The sequence below is a fragment of the Bombus vosnesenskii genome, unplaced genomic scaffold, assembly GCF_011952255.1.
Source record: "Bombus vosnesenskii isolate JDL3184/JDL3185 unplaced genomic scaffold, Bvos_JDL3184-5_v1.1 scf7180000013395, whole genome shotgun sequence".
In the NCBI taxonomy this organism is placed as follows: Eukaryota; Metazoa; Arthropoda; class Insecta; order Hymenoptera; family Apidae; genus Bombus; species Bombus vosnesenskii.
This window is the reverse complement of record NW_022883020.1, coordinates 877581-899882: the sequence shown is the minus strand read 5'-3', so window position 1 is coordinate 899882 and position 22302 is coordinate 877581. Positions and strand designations below refer to the sequence as shown.

Here is a 22302-nt window from a genome sequence, read left to right as displayed (position 1 = left end):
TAGTGGATAGAGGATAAAACTTAAACAACGATCTATGGATCTTTAGATCGGGTGAATTGTGTGTGTAAAGACGGCTGCCGGGGACAGCGGTGATGCCCTAGATAGAGGGCAGCACGGGTTAAAACGAAAAAGGAGACGAGGATAGTGTGAGCGTGATTATAAAAGCAATCGATAATAACAAGCAGAAAAGAACCACGTCGAATTTCACGTTAGCCGAGGAAGCGTTAGATAAATTTATCAACAGTGGAATTTTTTCTAATGATTAACAATGACGAAGAGTGAGTAATTGGGATTGCATACAGGGCGATAAAAATGGATCTAAGAACTTAGAAACTTATAAATCTTCATTGAGTGAATTCGATTCCCTTACGATTTATTTTAAAGCGAACGCGTCTGTTCGTATTGTTTAATTTTATAATTGTTATGCACGAGAAAAGATGGTAAAAATCAAACTCCCGTCACGAACATCCTCAGACATTCCTCTCTGCGAAAGGAATAATCTTGGCACGACTATTACAAGAATGTAACTGAACCATTCTCTGAAACAATTGACAAACGCGTGCACCGTAAAATCAAGAAATTTCGAGCGACGTTTTAGGGAGAAAGAAAGTGCGTGCGTGTGTGTGTGTGTGTGTGTGTAGTGGCGCGCGCGAGCGCAGTCGCTTTACATAATATCTTTGCCATTGTAAAATGCAAAGTACCGCACGAGTCTCGCTGAGCCAGCTTTTCCTTTCGCCGCGTTCGCACTCGGCGTGCAGAGTGCAGAGTGTGTTGGCGCGACGAGGATGAGAAGAAGCATGGAGACAGAGGAGAAGAAGAGAGTAGAAAGGAAGGAGAGGATGCCTCGAAAGCAAGTTTTTGTCTTCTCATGTAAATCGCTACGTAGACGGGCCGATTGAGGGCTTAAGCACATATTTTTGTATTCCCTTCTTAAGGCGAACCGATCCCGTTCGCCTCGAGTGGAAATCGATATACGCTGTAACGTAGACACGGATAAAGAGGAGTTTCGTGGGCTGGAGAAATTGTTTCCAAGCCGCGGATATAATTTTACGATGGCGCCGTGTAAACGCGAATGGCAAAACGATTCTAAGAAATTCTCTATATTAAGATGGATTTGTAGGTTAGGTCGGATTTAGGCGGATGCGTCAAGCTACCTACGTGTAGTCTATGGATAAGGAAAACAAATGTTAGGTTCTCGCGATCCGATTGAGTTACACCGATCATGTGTGTCATCTATAGGCTTTGTTATCCGTTTGACGGTTTTCTATCCATGCGATGAACCACGTCAGAGTTTTTGCACACATGTATGTATAATCGTACGAGTACCATATTATGTACCATTTTAATTCGAATTCAATTGAAAATTCTTGATTTTTCAAATGTTGTTAACGATATTATAAATCCAAATTCAATCGCGCGAATGCGCTCAGGATTCGTTGCTAGAAAAGCCGAGGAGAAATCTATAGCACGGTACGTTTATTCCAAGATCATTGAAGCGAGCGAAGCAAGGATGTTAGATATTATCGTGAAAAATTAGGCAGCTCTGTTTGAACCCAACCTAACTTAATTTAAGTTTAACCCACTCTAAAGCTACCTAATCCAGCAAGATCCGGCACAATGTATGACTATTTCAATCTAGCTCAACATAATGTTCAAACGATTGGACCTAACCTAACCTGAAACAGAATAGATCCTAGCTAATCTAACCAGTTTCGAGATTAATCCAGATTAATCCGATTTAATTCACTACTGATCGGGTTTAATCTACTTTATTCTACGATAACCAGGCCTAATCCAATTCTATTGATATATCAGATATTTAATACATGCAATTCGTACAAAATACACTTAACCTCTATTTATTATACAAACTCGATCCGCACAAGCGAGACGTTATTCGGATCTCATTCGTTTCTAACTGGAATTTGATTTATAGGCTATTTCGCCTACACCGGACATTTGGAATAGTCGAAAGAAGAAATAATTCGAGCGATTTGATGTAATTGATCGAAAGTTTGGCATCGCTATGTATTTTATGGAATGAAAAAATTTAAAAAGGAAGTTGGATGAGAATTATTTTACTTTTTTTGTTGCAAAAATTATTGTAAAAAGAGGAGGATAAAAATTCAATTGGAACACGAATACTGTGCAAACCCAATCCCAGGACCTTCGTCTAAAAATCTCTGTTACCTCGCCACATTATCATGATCGCTTCCCATCTGGTCACGTTCCATTAGTCGGACCTCATTTTCATGGAAACGCGTTCTAAAGAATAGATCGAATAATAATAATAATCTATTTCATTTAACCGATAAAATTTAACGAATTCGCGGAGCAAGAGAATTTGAATATCCTACGGGGAAGAATGTTTTCTGTAAAGCCCGAAGCTACACGATTCTACGCGAGTTTTGCCAATATTTCTTCGTGGCTCACAAGTGTCAGCAGTATTGCGAAACACATTCCATAGTATTCCTACGAGTTATGCCTGTATCTGCCAGTAACACGCGATCTCGTAAATTTAGCGGATCTGTAACCGTTATTTGATACACTTCCAACTTGATAAACTTCTATGAAACAGAAAAAATAGTCTATAGGCTTGCGGTAAATTCAACGATCGAGGCTCGTTCGTCTATCGATCGAATTTCCGCCGTAACAAAAGAAAATACTCGTTCGAAGCGATTTATTTTGCAAGATGGCTTTGTAAGCTCGATATTTCGAATATATGTATATATCGCTTGGGAAAATGTATAGTAGAGTTTTTTTTACCAGTTTTATCGAGTGGAATGAAACGATATATCTTGGAGCTTTGCGCAGTAGCATGATTATTCTTCCGGCTAATACAGATGTCTTGCTTCCCTTCGCGAAATTGGCCAGTAACAACTTTCTTTTGTACAGTAATTTAATAACTCGGTAGTAGCTTCAACTATCCAGCTATCGTACGAATGACCCGCCAAATTCAAATCCACTCAGAGAAGAAACTCAAGTAATTAACAATTAAACTACTAAAATTCGTTTTAAGAAAACTGAATTCGTTTTGAATACTCCTCGATCGTCGATATAACGCGTAACGAACGTCGATGCTATCGTATAAAGATTCAATTTTTCTTTCTCTTTTTAGGCAAGTATCAGCGAGTATCCGTGACGAACCAACACACGTATCGCCGTTATCGTACAAAGATTCGCCATACGAAATTCCAATCCAGCCATCTAAGAAAGAAAGAATCTATCTTTCTGACAACGCTACTGCACTTATTCTTTCTTTCGCGCGTTTCAGAGTTCCAGTATCACCGACGAAACACCCTTCCGGCAAACATTCGCGAGGAACCGCGAGATACGATCATCGGGCATGCCGGACGCGTGAAAGATTAATGGCGTCGGGACAGGCGCGCCGTCGATGGGATTAAAAAATTTAACGAACCAGCCGACGACGAGCGACACGAGTTGCACAATACCGGGCTAACTCGCTCCGCTTCCTCCCTCACGACTCTCTTGGCCCGGAATAATAACGTTAACCGACGATATTATACTCGATCGTGGAGTTTCCGCGGATTCGCTTGTTTCCGCATTTCCGTGACTCTTTAGGAACGCGGAAACGTTCGCAATTTGAAGCTCGGTCGACACGACCAGGCACCTGCTCTTTTTCATACACCGACAATTAACCGGTGTACGCGTAGCTAATCTGGCTGCACGATCGATACGAAATTTCCTGGCTCGCTGGAAAAATTCCTACATCCGTCTACCAGGTGTCTTTCGCCTGTCACCGCGAGCTTCCGCTTGTTAACGCGATTTTCCTCACCCCGTGTGATTAATGGATACGTTCGCCCGCTTCCTTGCAAGTCCATGTACAACAAATACATTCAACGCGTGCCTTTTATGTGGATTTTTCTACGTGACTTGAATTTAACATGGTTATCTTAATATCAGGTATCCTAAAATAGAATTTTATTATACCAAACGCTCGCACATATACCAAATAATTGCGTAAATACAATAAATACGCCCGATGGTAAAATAAATTTAACAAACCCACCAAACTCTCTTCTTCCATTCGTTCTGCGTCTAAATATGCAAGAACGCTAAACGTCGAAAATCCACAACACTGAAATATTGATTAAAAAGCGAAGGAAAATCGCTGTTTCGTCCTTACGTATTCCGTGGAAAGATCCGCCTCTGCCACTTACACGCGTCATTCGACGCTTCGGCACCCCAATTACAAAGTATCCAAGCTGCGAGCGAAAAATGTACGAAATAGAAATTCCTCGCGTCTCGAATCCCCTGTAACAGCCATATTTCGCAGCTTACAGAAAATTCTACACCATCGACGGGAAAATCGGCAGCTCGGTTCCCGCGAGAAAGTGAAATTCCTCGTAAACCGCCATTTGCTTGCATGGAATTCGTACGGGGTCACCGTGTATAAGTCGCGTATTTCTTCGGAAACGAGGGGCTGGAGGATTCGAAGAGGTGCTCCGTCGCGATCGTATTTCACACTTTGGGGCAACGAGTGCGGCCACATTTTCGGTCAGCTATGTTCCGCGGGTTCGCTGCCGTGTGTTGGTCGAAAGGTCCCGAAGGAAACGTTTACGGCCAAGTTAACGGCTAATCCTGGCCATAGTTACAGTCATTAGGTCCAGCTTAAAGCGACGTTATTGCTTACATTAGTTACCAACTGTTCCAACCGCTTGACTCCTCCCGCGTACCGATGTTCGATTTAATTACCAACGCTGTTTGTCAAACGGCTCTCTCCACCGTTGTTGTCGCTTTGGGAATTTTATTTGCTTTCGTAGAACGGATGGTGAAATTGGATCGATCGGGCATTTTTACGAAATTCAATGCGTGGACAATTTGTTGGAATCCTTGGGGGAAATTAGAGTATGGTGGGAATTTCAGAGGCTGGCGTTGCAGAATGTTTTGGATTTCGCGTTTATGTTGGTGGTAGGTTTTCGTTCCAGACTTTTATTCAATTTGTTTTCTTCGTTTGGAAAGTTTGTCGAATCGACGATGGAATTTGCAATTTCCACGAATTAACACGGCGGAATGGAAATATGGCGAAGACAGTACACGCCAGGAGTTGCTTCTCTTGTTTGAAATTTACGAAGACTCAAGTTTTCGGGCTTGGAAAAAACTTGATATGAAACTAGAAATGTACGCTACGGACGAACTCGAAAGTGCGTCGTTAACATCGTTGATCAATGCGAAATTAATCCTAATGATCTACGTACAACGCGCACATACGCGGATAAAAGTGGCAGATCGATACTTTGAACATCAAAGTCAAACTCGGCAAGACTGTAAAATGAACAAGAATTAATTACGGGATCGTTTCTGGAAACAAACGGGGTTAATCAATCCCATTTGAAAGGATCCTCGAGAAGACGCGTGCAACAGAGGCGGATCGATAATCGCGACTTCGAATTCAATTTTCAGCAGCTCCTCCATTTACGACCACTTCTCCACTGTTTGCCAACAATGACCGATTACATTGGCATTTCGATGACCAATTGTGGGTCAAAAGGTCAACCAGCTTACACTCCACATTCGTACGCCTCATGCAACTTGTGTGCCTATGTGTGTGCACGTGTGTGTGCGAGCGTCTACGTGGAGAGAGGATATCAGGCAACCAACGTTCCAGAAAGGCATACACAACTACCGAGCAGAGAATAACTCATTTTGAATTTACAGATTAGGCGATGAATCGAGCCGGATTTATGGCGTTTGACGGCCGCCTATTCGAACCAGAGATGCGACTAATCAGCATGATTTGAGTCGTATTATACGACGTATGGAATATAACGACGAAATTTCTCTCGTTGTTTGACGAGAGATACGAATGCTGATAAAACGATCAACACGTTTGGTTTTGCGATAATAATAAAGGGAGATTATCACAGATGTTACATGGAAAGGTAATTCGATTTTTTCTTAATTGGATTCAAGGAAATTCGTTGTCGAACGAAATCAAAAGTCAGAAAGGATAGAATTTATCGCTTATTCTGCGTTACATTGTCCTGTTATGAGAATACCGAACCATTCGACGAAATTTTCAGTTATTCCATTAAGCAAATTTCAATTGTTAATTTTAATTGCTCTGTAAATGGTTTGTTCCCCTGGTGGATACGTGATTTATGTGAAAGAAAATAATTGTTTTCCTATTGTGTCTTCGCGATAATAATTAAGAGAAATGGATCTTACGCGAAAATAAATAAAAATCGACAAGAGAAAGGAAAAAATTCGTTATATTTCATCGCCATAAATCACTTTTAGGATAAACCGTTCATCTTGAAACTAGAATTCAAATCATTCAAGGTTCTAAAAAATACTGTTCCGTAACGCGTTGTATATCTTGCACGAATATGAAATAACATAATTATACATATGTATAATTAATCAAGCGAGTCACTGCATTGAAATTATTTAATCAGCGGATTAATTTGTAAATTTCCTCGGTTAAATCCTCCATGTTATAATCTGCGAGCGAGCAGAATCTAAAAAATGTTTTCCAGGCACATCTTCAAAGTTTACTCGGCAAAGAATGTCTGATAAGAGAGGCTGGCACGCGATATTTTTCACAAGACTGTTTCTGAAGTTTCAATTTCATACATTCTCTCCTTTCACAGAATATTCCTGTATCTCTCGAGTTTTACTTCCTTTCTGTCTGATATTTATTTAGAACTTTTCCTTCTTACTAAATTCTACCATTGTTCTACACCTCTCAGACCATTCAACCGTCTAGCATTTACTCTAAAATGATTTAAGAAGAACGTGACTGTATTCGAATATCTCGTTATCATCGGGAAATATCTTCTTCTGTCGTGAATTCTAGTCTGAAGTATTAGGTAATTCTCGCGGAACAGAAAAAAGGTATCGAATAGATACAAATTTTCATCGCTTGATTTTTTAAACCATCATTAACCAAAACGTACAGACGCAAGAAGTTGCTTTAAAAATCAAATTACGAAAAGCGAAATATGTTTGTAAACGTGTGCAACCCGCTTCTGCAGCTGATTGTACAGCCGAAGACGATGAAAAGCAATTCTCCGTATCGATTTCGTGTTATCTAGTCACCTCTACGAAGGAGCTGAAAATGACCACGTTGCGTTTCAAGGCAAACCTGTAGTAAACGTCCTGTCATGGATCCTGTTACTCGGTGTTTCAACATTTTCGATAAATTTGCTCTGCTTGCAAAATTCGTCGCATCTCGTAAACGAAGACATACGAACATTTTCCATTCTTTTCTACAACCGACTCCCGAAGTGTGTCCCACGTGTGACTGAATCGCGTAATACTTAAAAAAAAAAAAAAAAAGACACCCGCGATTTACGAAAATTCGGAAATAAAGTAACAAGTACGAAACAAATTTGGGGACAGAACTTTTCGATCAAACTAATAGACTGGTGGTTACTCGATTATACGTCGTGCACCGAGCTGATACGTAATCCTACTCATCGAGTACGACGCCACTCGTCGGAAGAATCCACTTACGAGTGGTCGATCGGTCCGCCGTTTCAAAATTAACGCTAATCTAGGATCAGACCTAGCTTATAAAGCGCTGTCGAGATTTCGTCGGGGAAAAAACGATCGTTACCGGTTCGCCTAATTGGACGGCGACGACTACTCCATCGAACAATTCGCTCTCGCTCGATTATTCCATCTCGTGGTTCCCAATGCCGCCATATTTCAGCATCCAGATTGATCGCCTCTTTTAGTTTCGTTCGTACGAAGAGATTTGTTGGATAGCTTCGAAATTGCAGTTGAAATTGACCAGTTATCTTTTTTATTATTTTTTTTCTCGAAAAAATAGTACACGTGTTTTTAATCATCGTGGGCGAATTTTTCATTAAAAAAATAATTTAGTGTTTCTTCCGTCATGAAAAATATTTATATTTCCGACGTCAGGCGTAAAAAAAATCGTACGTACGTGTTGATCGTTTTGAGACTTTGGAATGAACGATTTATAGGAGACGATTATTCCGAAGAATATTAATATTTTTGATGACAGAGGAAAAGAGATATGGAATTCTCGATTTTTACGGCCGATTTTAATATTCGCATCGCGTTTCTGTTTTTGCTACTTTTATTTATATTTGTACGCTGTAATGTACGAAATTATTCCGATTTTCAACGAGAAGTACTTGGTTGAATGCGAGACCTGAAAAAATTTAATCGTTTACGAAAGTTAAAATGTTCGATTTCGATACGATACGCTATACGTAAAATGATCTACAGAAAGATGGAAGCGTTTATTTCAAAAAAGGTTTACGAAATCGATACACACAGTGAAATCGAATACTTGATATGTCGCAACGTGATATTTCATATTTATGTCTAACCATTTATTCGTAAATTAATATTATTACGCCGTGAAATGTAATATTCGCAAGCTGTGACAGATATTTAAAGAACGCATAGTGTTTTAAACAAAAATGTATCTAAAGCGTATAAACAAAAGGTAATATCAATCGAGAACAATCGTCAAACTGTTAATTACACGATGTGGACATTAAAATATAAAATATATATCCTTTTATCTCTCAAAACCAACAACGCGATCCAATTTCACAATTCAAAGAGTACCGTGGAAAGAATATTTGCTCAAGTCTCACGCTCTAATGCTTCTTGCAACAGCAAGCAATAATTTTAAAACCGAATCTGCCCCATTATCGAGCTATTATATTCTCCAATATATTAGTACCAAAGGAAGATAAATAAGAGGTAGAAGAGAAAAATATTATTTCCAACGAATGGAATGGAACTGCTGGCGTGTAAAATTGACTTTAGCGAGAATTCCAGCTAATACCCTATCTGTCACTAATATGTCGTCGCGTACGGTTCCATTCAGCCTCGAGCGTCTTATCGTGCTGATTGCTTCGAAGAGAAAGCGAGAGAAAAAGGAAGAGAAATTTTACTATTTAGGAAACCGTTTTCCTTTAATATCGAGGGAACCGTATGTTATCGATACTAAATCATTTATCGGTCATTACGATACTTGCACGGTGCATTACGCAAATGGCCGCCCTTTTTGCTCCTCCGAGCCCGTCGCAAAACCGGAAACAAAAGGAATAGGTAAACGGGATCATACGTGAATTTCTAATTGAATATTCCGCGGATTTTTTACGTTCGATGGCTCACGAATGTATTTGACCGCTCATGATAGAAAACTTTTATATGCAATATCGGGGGCAGAATCAAGTGGACAGGTAGAGGAAGTTTCGTTAAATAACGCTTGTATATACAAAAAAGTAAATTTTAACTGCAATTACTTGGCATAAAAATTTGGCAAACGTTTCCTCGTTTCTTTGCTGAATCCTTCAAACAATCGACAATTTGAAAAACTTGCTGCAACATAAAAGAAACTTTCAAGTGGCTGTAACTTATTAAGGTATTTGCAACACGGATTGACTTTCTTGCAATTCCTTTGAAATTTTCACGATGGCTTACTCTATATATTATCTATACGTTGTTCAATTTCAAACAGAGTGCAGCCTTACCGAAACGGAGATATTCATCTTCTAAGTTGAAACTTTTAACACGTAATCCCTATAGAAAGCCACAGGGAAAATGACTTTTTGATTAATTACGGAAAACCCGTTCTTACAAAGTTGTGTAAAATCTAATGCGCGTAGAATGGCTAGAGGGATCGTTTTAAAGCAAGAATTCAGCTCCGCCCTCGCCGTTTTCGAATAAATATAACGTGGAATATATCTAGTATCGGCCATTTCGACGTCCAACATGTCGTATATTACAATGCGAAATTTCTGTCTATTTCCGAATTGTTTGTTAGTCTGCGCGCGTACAAGGCACAGGCAGCCAAGAAATTTCTAAAGAGAGAATCTCAAACATACGCGAATAATATGGTTTTCGAGTCTCAACGTGTTTTGCTTCCGAGCAACGCTAACGCTCAAATATTTTATGGTGGAAAAACTTAAATAAAAAATCGTGAAATATATTTCGTAATTATTTTGTTAAAGTTATTTAATAATCACACTCTAGGGGTGCAAATACGAAAGGATCGGGGAAACGAGCTTCTTTCAACATGAAATATCGCGGGCTGCTTCAAACAGTTGGACTGTAAAATTTAATAGCTTTGGCTTGTTTTTTCACTGTACGTATGGAACCAAAGCCAAAGTACAATTTACGAGAGCGGTGCAGTATCGATGGTCAAAATAGATTCATCGATAGCTCCAACAGTCAAAATAAATTTCCGCCCCGCAATACGCTTTCAAACTTCGGCCGAATGAAAAAAATGTTCATGCGCGCGTGCGTTTAAACCCCGCGCTTAATTTCGCCGCTCAACTTTTCACTTTCGTCCAATTAGAGGCTTTCACGGATCTCTTGACTCTGAGTCATCCTTTTCGTCCAAGTAATTAATTTACATGCTCGCGTTATTTGTTTTACAAAGATTTAGACGGAATAAAAGATGAAACTTACACTCGTCTTGTAAAAAGCAACGCGTCGAGATTACAAATTCCCTTCCTTTCGCAACTTTCAAGGAATTTTGCCTTCTAACTTCAAGGTGTAAATAACTTTACAGGTAGTCTCGTTTCTTTTACGAAAAGATTAAAGAAGAACTGGCTGCTCGATAATCGCAGGATAGGTTTATAGTCAAATAGCATTTCCAAACATAATTTTCGATAAATCTATTTCCTTCGCTATATATTACAATTGCTATGCTTTGGATATTTGATATATCTTTGGAAACTGTGTCTTCCGTGCATTCTTGCCCCTTCAAATTTTCCACGGATGCTGCACGTCCATCCTGAGTATCCTAAATTCTCATGCAAGAGACGCGTATTCAAAAATCATTTGCATCATACCACGCACACACAAAAAAAAAAAAAAGAAAATTCACTTTCAACGGTCTCCTTGGCGATCGATTACCCATCCATCGGGTGCGCGGGGCGAAAAACGCGGAATTAATCGACGGACTGGCCGTGTACGAGTTCAAAGAGGCGCGCGGTTCGAGCATACGCCAGACTCTGGTAATTGGGTTTTCGCAGCGGGTTCGCATTTTCCATCGAACGGACGCAACAGTTGAGATTTTCAGCCTGCGAGAAAGACGCCTATAGCGAAAGAAAGACAGAGAAACCCCGTGCTACTGTAAAGAGAGACAGAAAAAATCTTGCGTTCTCGAATTCCGTTCGACTGATTGACACGGGAATCTCGCGAGAGCTGGAGCCCTCTCATCGTCGGCTACCTTCGGCTCCACTTACATTCCGGCCAGATTGCATTGTACCTTGTACCCAAAGGAGCTCGTCGAGAATTTTCCCCTCGCGACTCGTCAAACATCGCCGCGTTAACAATAGTTTATAATCCCCGCGAAGCTCGCGTTTCGAATTGCACCGGATGAACGTCGATACTCGACTTTCGTTTCTGCAGTCGTGGATAATCCAGTGAATATATTCTAAATCAATTTTGCTCCTTCCGGAAGGAAGGCTATGAAGGATTTACGCAAGACTTTTTCGTTACGTATGCGCGAGGAAAATCGCTTCTTCGATTAATAATTCAATGACTACACTTTCCGTTTATGTTTAGTCGGTGACTGAAATGATAAGTGTGAGAATGTACAGGGTGTTCTCTAATTATTGATACAATTAGAAATGGAATTGCGTTATATACAAAATGAATTAAAATCAAAAACCAGTCGAAGAATGTTACGATCGCCAAAATTTAGTGGAAACTTTGACCAAATATCGACCTAATGAAAAAGCTGCTACCTATGATCCAAGCTTAACCTACTTCGGTAAATATACACGTCGGCCATCTTTCATGAGAATCTACAACATTTTTCTTTACTCGATATATAATCGGATTAGTGGAAAATCGTTGACGCGAATGCCGCGAAGCTGGAAAATAGCAACAATGGTGACAGAAAACAGGACGCGAAATTGATTGGCGAGATTATCTGAACGCCGCAAATAAAACGGTCTTAATTAAAAGATTTTTCATTTCGACGAGTGACAAAATGAACGATATCTCTGTACGAAAAAAACCAGACAGTGGAAAGAGGTAGAAATAATCGGGTCGGAAAAACAGGGTCGAAAGAGTAGCGACGGCTCGTATCGGCACGGCCAAATTATCTCGAGAGGAAATTGTTGGAATTCAGCATTTCCGTCTCGAAATACCGAAACGCCAAAACACCAAAACGTTGTATACGTAGACGGTGATCGATCCTAACGGCAAAGAGATTACGATCGAAGCCAATTTGCACTTTCCGCCGACCGCCTCTTCCGGATCACGATAATGTTACACTTCACAGCTTGGATAAAACGAAAATGGCAAGTACACCTGTGTCGTCGTTCATACGCGACCATACGCGCCATTTCGCTCTTTGCACTCGTATCCAAACAGCCCATAATCGCGATTTATCCGATGTCGATCGGTATTACGATCTGATACCAGACCATGTGTATCGTCACCGTGCATACAGCGTGTCTGAGAATGTCTCGATACAACTCGTAAAATCGAAAATAGAGAGCGCAATCGTTTCGGTTCTCCTTTTTTGCAAAGTTGCGTAATCTAGCGGCAGGTTTCTAACAAATCAGTAATAAGCTGAGCAATAAATAAACCTAGCGACAGTAAGAAACAAATCCAGAGACAAGTTTGGTATCGATCGAAGCTAGTAACAAACTCGGTAACAAATAGAAAGATCCGATCGACCGAATAATCCATTTCTCAAATACAAACGATTCTGTCAAAATTCTTCTTCCCAAAATTCTCAAATTAAATTAACATCTCGCATCCTAACGTGCAAATTAGGCAAAAAATCTTTCAGCGAGGTTTCTACCTTGGCAACAGGAGCTCCACGGGGCCTAATTCGAAGCAGATCCGCGTTACAGCTGTCGTTTCTCCTGCTTTTTGCGAAACTGCTCGCACGCAGTTGGATATATCGTTGTCTGGCACAAAGCGTAGCAAGAAACCAGACACCCTGTGGATCTCACGACTCGCGTAACCTATCCACCCGTGTGTGCACACACGCAGGTAGATATCTCGTGTCCCGAGTAAAACGGAAACCGAGCTGGCAGACATTGACCCCGCGAACCGGAGCCTCGGATATATTATGCAGAAAATTGCCGACGAAAGAAATCCGCGAAAGACGAGGACAGGGATTGAAGAGAGGTCGAAATCCGGATACGAAAATAATGTAGTCAAATCCTGTCCACCATATATGTACGTGGACTGCGCACGCAACTACGATGGAATATAAAAGCACGGATAAACTGGCCTAACTTGAATTTCACGTTGAAAATGCGAAATTGTTCGCTGTGGATGCATTTTAGTCGTTTTCCTGAGCCCTTTTAATTACTGTTCAGCCTTACTCGCAGTTCTGTTAAGATTATTACGATTTTGGCTCATTTTAGACAAATTTTCGGGAACATAGCAACGAGCCGCTGTTTCGTATTGTACGAGTGAAATAATAAAATTAGTAAAATTTGTTCGTCTTTTGCCAGAGATCTCGTTTCTAATAAAAGATAATTATCGAAACTTTGATGGCTGATGATCATAGCCCGGCAGTTGTTTCTGCTGCATCCATTCGAGAGATAAAGTCGTCCGTCGGACAGCCTCGCGTCGTAGCACGCGCAGGATTTGCAATTGTGCGGCGCCACCGTCGCGAGAAGCAAGGTTGCAGACATTGACCCCCGGAGACCGGAGGGAGGCTGATGTTTTGGGGAAGGTCGAGCAGAAGGGGAAAGGGTGGCTAAAGCTGGAGGGAGTGGAATCCAAGCCTTTCTCTTCGGCCAGCGAAATTTCCCTCTGCCTCCGCTTTTCTTTGCCCTTGCGAGCCTCTCTTCCGCCGCTAGACCACTCCAACCCGGCTCTTCTCTACGAATCTTTCTCTTTCCGTTCATCCAGCTTTTTTCTCTATTGCCTTCATCTCAACGCGCGTTTTCTCTGTCAAGCACCCTACACACGTTCAGACCTAACTTAACGTAGGTTTCGAGGTTAAGTCTCGTGTGCGACGGTCTCAGCTATCGTGTCTAACAATGTTATTATTCCAGGATTACTGCAGATTTTCTAGCTTTTTCGTCCCCGTGTCTAATGACATTCTATAATCGACATTTGTTTCTCAGTTGCTAATAAAAAGTTACTTCGATTTGAAATCTTTTTGCGTGTTACGAGAATTTTACCCTATCGCGAGTCAGCCACTTTCGAGAGTAGCCTGCACCCCTATTCCCAGTAAGTTATATCATTAGTGAAAGTTAAAGATCTAAAATTTGATTACTAATTCGAAATTACTAGATTTCAATCCTTAACTACTTTTGAGAGTAACCTACAACCCCGCTCGATAAAATATCCGTATTTAGCGATTCATCCTGTTTCATTAAGGACGTTAATGATGGTCGCGAGTCATCGTACAGGTAGAGACCATACGGCTGGTTAATTTAGCCGTCGCTTAATGTATGCATCGCTGTTGATATTATTAAAGTTCGGGCCGGACGTGTATTCAATTAGCAACCGATATGTGTGTATTATCCGTGTGCGTGCGTGTCAGGGTGCAAGAGAATGGGAGAGGTGCAAGGAAATGAGAGGCGTGCGGGTTGTATCGACTCGTGGGTACGGCTGCTTCGTTTACGCGGAATTTAATACCGGCCCCGTTGTTATTAGCGGATTTATTATTCAAAAGTGCCGGCAAATGGAGATTGAACGCCACGTAGCTCGCTCCGGGTAAATCAGCCGACGAAATACTTCTCTCGTCATTCCCCTTCCCCTCTCCTCCATTCCCCGCTCTGTTTTCCGTGTCCTCAGAATCTGATCATTTTTTTCCATTCTTTTTTGACAAGGGTGCTTCCTTCCGTGCAAGGAATCGTAATTTTTATGCGTTTTACATCACGCCAAGTGATCACCCTCGACAGAGGGTGCCACTCAAGTTTCGCAGGGGACGAAGAATTTTAGGTGGGAATTAACGAAGATGGAACTGGGGAAACTTTGACTCCATTCTTGGTCTTTTATGTTTTCACGGGTTTGAGGTTTCTTTCGAGGCTGGTGTGTTGCGGATAGAAGTCGTTGAATAATGGAATTTGTCTTTTAAACTTTGTGCTAGGCTTGTATCAAGCGTACAAGTGCCCATAATAGACGAAACTAGGGTTATTTCGGCCAAGTAAAGTAATTTGCCTTGTCATTTATATCGAATACGGAACGGTTTAGTTTTGGGCAAATTTCAGGTCCGAAATTTTTTATATACTTAGCCTAATATGTAATTGATCGATAATCATTCGAGTTTAGCGCAACAACGTATATTTGTTGAAGGAGTAATTAATTTATTACGAGATAAAATGCTTCATAACGGAGAATGCATTTGTATTCTGGTGCAAACATTTTTATTGGAAATTAATATCGAAGATAGGGGAACAGAAAATCAAAGGAAGCCGAGTAATTAATGGCACGGAAACACAGGCAACTTTTCAGTTCCAATTAAAACACCGCCGCTTCGCGAATCGCGATACAGAAATGAAAAACAAATTATTTTTTAATTAATACGTGTATTGGCCCCTGCTGTCTCCTATTAACGACGTATATAAATTTCATCCAATAACAAGAATGAACCCAATATTATCCTCCTCTATATTTTCCTTCCTTTCACAGCTATATGTAAGTCGGAAAACGTTATTTCGTCGGAAAATTTTGAAATATTTTTCAATACTTTTGTTCTGTTATCCTTTGAGAAGTAAAAATCGAAAATATTCAAAACTTTTTGAACAGAGTAAGCGAAGATTTTTTGACAGTTTTGACTAGAGCAACGAAATAATTCGCAAAAGAATTTCTATAGAAGAAACGCGTAGTTCGAAATATCAGTGGTTGTAATTTTAGTTTATTTTTAGAGATCTAGAGGATTGAAAATTTCGCGAAGCGAATAAGAGAAAATTGAGTTTCGTTTGCCTCGATGAAGCTATTTGCAAAAAATTTTAAGAGATCTTTTGTACGATGTTTAAAAATATCTTTGGGAATAATTTATCTATTGCGAGGATTTAAAAGACCGGGGATATTAAAAATTTTCTATGAAATTTTACAAAAAAAAACGATTTACTTTTATTTTATTTTCTCAATTAATAACTAAGCAATTCTTAAACGAACTTTTCCACGAAATATTTGACCAAATATTCCGAAAAACATCGAGAAATACTTGGACCGAAATAATACTACGAACATACTACGAACGAATACAGAAAAATATTTAAAGAAATTCAAAGACTTTATATTCGAAAAGTTTGCTAAATTATTTTTACAAAAATTCATTTCTACATACTTGGATCACAAGCGTTTTTATTTACCAAGAGTTATTTAGAATGAAAAAATCTTACGTCGAGTAGAACGATCAACTAATTTGTAAAATATCTCAATTTGCGAAATTTCTTTCTAAATCCCCGCTTTATTCTTGCAACAAGATTTATGAATACCGATAACTTTTAATTCGTGACTTGTAAAATTTTGACTAACGATACGAGGTCAATCATGCAAGAGAACTCGGATATAAAAATATGACTTTCCATTTATCAGGTCTGCAATGTTTAAAAAAAAAGAAATTACGACCAACGCATCGAGGCAATCTTTCGAAACATTCGAGACACGCCAACTGGAACGAAGAAAGATCGAGATATCGTTCTGAAACATGCCACAAGATTAAACAAATACAATCCAGAAAACATCGACAACGCACCGTCCTACAAATACCTCTTTCTACATATGTGCATCGATGTTTTAAGAATTGCGCTCAACGAACAATTCACGATGAATATTAATAAATGCTAATGTTTCTCGACAGCTAATTTCGCCACACGAAGCTTCTCTCTCGCAACGATCAGCATTCACGCTACATCGAGCGTTTCTAGAAAGTGGAGGGGTGAAAGGGGTGAAAGGGGTGAAAGGGGTGAAAGAGGTTTTGTCGTTCGGTGTTCTCATGAAAATTGCTGGAAAAGCTGAATTCGTAACGAAAGTTCATTCCGGCGACCGGAAACGTTAGCCAGCTTTCCTCGCGGTTCCTTTTCCATATTTCCTTTTCGGCTCGTTCCTGTAATAAACGTCGTCTCGATTCTCACGCACCATCTCCAAGCCCATCAAAAGATGTTGGAAATTTTTGACAAATTTCGATCCTCTGTCATATATCACAGAATGGTTTGATACTTGTGGCACGAGTGGAAAAATGGCGATTCCTTGTGGGAAATTAAGTTTTGCAAATAATATATAAATTCGATATGACACGAGCGAAAAAGGGTGGTTTCTTTTTGGAAAATTAATTTTTCCAAAGAATACATAGATGCAAAGTTCACGAGAGGACTTAAAAATCGCCTCGTGATCAACGTGAATAACAATAACAGGTAGATATACTTTTCGGTTCTCTTCCAACACACTTTCACAGAAACTCTACTAGCCCGTAACTAGTACCATGATTACATACTTCCTTTGACATCGTTATTTCTCTCTATTTTTAACTAAAATTTGCCCCCGCGTTCGCCCCTTAAAATCTTTCGTACCGAGTCATTCATTCTGTCCCAAATTCCCAATTAAGAAGCCCTACTTTCCTCCACGAGAAAAAATCCTCAAATACGATCGCACTGTAATTCGTTTGCGAATAGGCTACACACGCTAACACGAGAACTAGCTATTCAACGGACATCCAGTGGATCCTGTGGCAATCACAAACGAAGAGGCCTTTGCTCTGGCGAAAATCGAAACCGATGCCAGTAGGAAATCTCACAAAGGTAGTTAGTAACCCAGACAGCCAGACAGACAGATGAGAGAAAGATAGGAAGAGGAATAGAGGGTAGGAAACGTTGCATCGTTTGGATTGAACCGGATGGCTTTAGTTCCGTACAAGTAAGATCTAATGAAGCAATTCAAACTGTAACCACAGACCGCTTCAAAGTTTTGAGAAATGCCGCAGCGCGCACGGGACGGCCAGTACATTACCGGCCTGGTAATATCAGCCATACCGATGCCACAACTCGCCTATATCTCGGCGAACTATGCTTCGCCGAGGTTCGACTGTACACGCGGCGCCCAGGAACACGCTCGAAACATTAGCGTTCATCGACTCTCGGCGATAGAACCACTACCAAACCCGGCGTAAGTATCACCCCGTTTCATAATTAGTGCTCCCCTTAGAACAATAACGTTGCTGGTTAACGAGCTCGGAATCGACGTAGCGGCTCACGACCGAGTAAATCTATCTGCGTATCACGCGCTCCAAAGTCGACCCGTTTTCTGCGAATGCTTTTATAATTCGAGAAATTTCGGATTCCGCAGAGGAAAAGTATTAAAAAATATATATATAAAAATTAGTATTTGCCATGTCAGAGCTCGAGCGGTTCTTGAGACTTAAAGTAGGGTGCGACGGACCCTAAGGATCATGATACAACGATTATTATTGGCTCGAGTAAGTGTAACAGGTGTATTTTAGAGCTCAAGTTTGGGTGGAAGGGTGTTTTTCCATAATACTGAATACTGATTACGTTAAATCGTCAAGTTGCCACCCCTATTTTCCGACATTCAAAGACAAATTGTCGCTAAGTATTTTAATAGGCGTTTGTCGTCATCGATCTTATATATTGAGAGAAAAATAAGCTCGGTAATAGAATGCAACCAACTCACAAAATTACGCTAGATTAATAGGTTAATTCGAACGAAGGTAACAGAGATATTTCACGATTCGATTTCGCGAAAAATTGCGCATTTTGCGATATTAACTGTTAAATGTCTCGCAATATTGAAATTAAAGCAGGTGCATCGCGTATGTGGAAGACATTTCTACAATATCGTCAACTTCTTTTTTGCGTTTTCAAGGAAAAACAGACTGGTTACTGTTTACGTTGCTAAATATGGCTTCGGAACTCGAAGATACAACGAAGAAAAACACCTAGTACGCTTGATCGTTGCGTAGATTTTATGTATTTCAAGGAAAATAGTGTTTACAATTCAGGAAGTTTGTCCTGCAGCTCGAAGTAGAATGCAACGTACTGTATACAAGAATAACTATAGGACGATCGTCGATTTACACGAAGGCAGCAAACGTATTTTAAGATTCAAATTTTTGCGACAGAGTTATTCTACGATAACATACGCGCGTAGTCTTCCCTACATTCTACGAATTCCAACAAATGTAGACTGGTTAGCGTTTACGGTTTCAAACGTAGCTGCGTAGGCTTGATGATGCTTCGAGTACAGTGCAGCGAACGGTGTAAAGCAACCCTTAATTCGAGCAAGGGTAGCAACAATCTTTTACGATCTTTTTTTGCGTAAAAAGTTGTTTCACGGTAATAAATGAAATATATTAATATCAACCCCTTGTCCCATAAACATTTTTATCGTCAGTACATAAAATTACATAACAAGCATTAAAATAATCTATTTTACAAATTTATTTCATTTAAGATAATGTAAGAGAGGAAGTAGTCAATAGAATTTATATCGTTTAAATAAATAGTGTGTGTAATAATTATGAAATACAAATTATTTAAACAAAAATGTATTCCTATAGCAACTAACGTCGTTATTTTGCCTTTCATTTTAAAAACTCAATACGAAATATTATGGTACATATCTATTATATATATATATATATTTCGATTTTATAAGTCGAGGCGAAAATTTGAAATTGAAAATTCGAGCGAAGTAAAGTTCTTATACGTACTGGTTGGGGAATAATCTATCACGAGCCTGAGCCGATGTTTTAAGACAAAAGAGGATAGAAAGGAGCGAAGGAGAATAGAAGAGTCTGTGGCTACCAATGAAATTTTGCCGAAAAGTTGTAATAGTGCCCGAGGGCTCGATTTACGTGCATTCTATGTGAATTTGGGGAGTAAACAACGATGCTTGGATCGGATCGAGTTCAAGGGCCGTCGCGAAGGTTAAAGCTATTGCACCGCTGGAATTAAGCATTCTGATTAAGAAGGCTGACGACAACAATCGCTTCTGTCGGTGAAACGAACGTGGTAATTGCGCACTACGATTGTTCCCTAATAAATCGCTTCCTAAAATCCTACGTCCCTGATACTCATTTAAAAACTTGATTTTTTAAATCGTTAACTATCCAACCTATCGAACGTTTCCTCGATCCTCCGTGAAATTATTTTGTAAATTCCTCTGTCAATCTTTTGACACGCTAATCGTCGAACGAAATTACGAAAAATGTGACAATTTCAATTACTCGACGCTTCGAGTTGCACATTTTCCCAATTATCTCTCTCGAGAAATAAGTCGTTAATCGATATTACAACGTATACAATTATTACAATACACAAATTCCTAATTTTTATTTAAATAATTATCCGAGCGAGCGTGCCTATTTCTAAAATTTGTAAATACGTTAAGATAGTCGCGCTGCACAACTTTTTCCTACACTGTAGCCCCCGCCGTTCAGTAAACATTCTTGAGCTACTTTTCAAATTCGGGGTAGCTTTATGTACGAGTACGACGACGTCACAGTTGTGTTCGTACCGCGACGCGCTCATACGCCTCGCGTTTCAATTTGTAAACAGAGAGATAACATTAGTTATGCAATTAGTTATGCAAGAGACACGAAAACAACGTATATATCTATCGCCATATCCGTACATAAAGCCAATTCAAACGCAATCTACATCGAGATAAAAAAACATCAACAGTGTGTTTACGAGTAGAAGGTAAAACAGAGCGACGTTTACGTATATAGGAACAAGTTGTTTAAGCTCGCGACCCTGAAAATACGTTTGACGATCATCGAGGTCGGAATAACAATCCCGAATTCTCATTCAATCGCGTAATTTAAAATATCTAAATCGAATATCTCGTTTTCCCTATAAAAACGTGCCGACGCGTGAAATGCTTTTATACGAAAAACACTATAGACACCGTGTGTGTTTCATTCATCGGAATCGTTTAAAATCATAAATAAACTTACCTAACTGCAGTTCGTGCTTCCCACCGTCGTTCACCACACGCTCCTTTCGAATCGTACACCTCGATGTCCTAAATGTCACCACCGAATAAAACCAAAGACAAGTTTGCTCCAAAAAGAAAAAGAAAAAGAAAATGAATAGAAATGATCGTAGCACACACAACACCTTTCGCGATGAGTATATTTTATAATAATATCGAGACGCCTCGAAATCCAAGGGTTTTCGTTCGCACTACGAGAAAATATGGTCCTGTGTAACGAGTGAACACGCGTGTATAGCCGACACGCCACGTTTACGAGAGCAACGTCGTGTACGAGAAAACTTTGTCGAGTCGCGTTTACATCTCGTCGCTAGCGCGGCTCGAAACGACGAGGATCGAATCGCGGTTCGCCGATAACTGGCGACGACGCCGGGTCGGAGAGTCGGCAGGCAACGCGACCAACCCTGTGCGTCGCGCATGCGTGTTACCCCCGACGCGCCATATCCCCACCCCTCGATGCCACAATGCTTCGGGAGAGGCAACGTTCGCGACAAAGGACGCGCAGAGTGCCTTCTCCGGCGCAGTTTTTCGAAAAGCGCCATCGGAATTTAACTGTTCGTAGTTAATTAATATCGTCCGATCGCGGATAATACTAACCACTCGCCTTACGATGCGATTCGTGACGCCGAAGTGACAAAGAAAATTGCCGTTGCCCGGCACAATTTCTCAAAAAGCGACGCACCATTGTTGGTAGGTGGTTTTAAGTAGGAAATTTATCGTTTTTGTTCTTTGAAAGAACAGAGAAATTAGTTGTTGTAATATACGTATGAAACGTGAATAAATAAAGATGGATAGGATAGCAACATTTAATCCCTACGAAAATTCAACGTAAAGAAGTTACGTTCGTCTCTAAAGACACGATTGGTTATGTATAAAACAGGATACAATGTAGGGATTGAAACAAGAAAGAAAAGCGTAAACCAATATCACAGCTTGAACAATGATATCTTGTTTCCTTGTCACGCTTTTTTTTTCACCTACGTTTTGCGCGATAAACGATGCATTGTTTTTGTAGAATTCCTTTTGTTCAACTCGGTAATGGAATTCGCGCAACGTGTTCTTTCAGCACGCGTATAATGTAACGAGCTATTAATAACGATATAAAGCAATTATTGGTCGCTTCTCTATCGGAAGATCGCGAAGCAGTTTTAAAAATTCAATTTAAAAAATATATTTCACGAATCAACCGACCTTTATCTTCGCTAGAGGATACATATACATAGAGGCAACAACTTTTCGAATATTCGAAAGATTCGATTTCTTAATCTCCAGGAGGAAAGTGTCGCGTTTCGAGACATTTGCGAAAAAACAACGGATAGAAAAGATAACTGGGTGTAATACTAACGTAACTTCAATGACATAGCGATATTTTATACGAGCCTTTTATCATGGCGA

At 40.0% G+C, this 22302-nt stretch overlaps 1 long non-coding RNA gene across 1 annotated transcript in view; it reads right to left on the bottom strand.

Moving 5' to 3' along the window:
- Positions 1–21295, bottom strand: part of LOC117237660 — a 160427-nt gene extending 139132 nt beyond the window's left edge. Inside the window, exon 1 of the long non-coding RNA XR_004494044.1 lies at positions 20870–21295. This is a non-coding gene — a long non-coding RNA (uncharacterized LOC117237660). The remainder of the gene's footprint in view (positions 1–20869) is intronic.
- Between the last annotated feature and the right edge of the window lie 1007 nt (positions 21296–22302).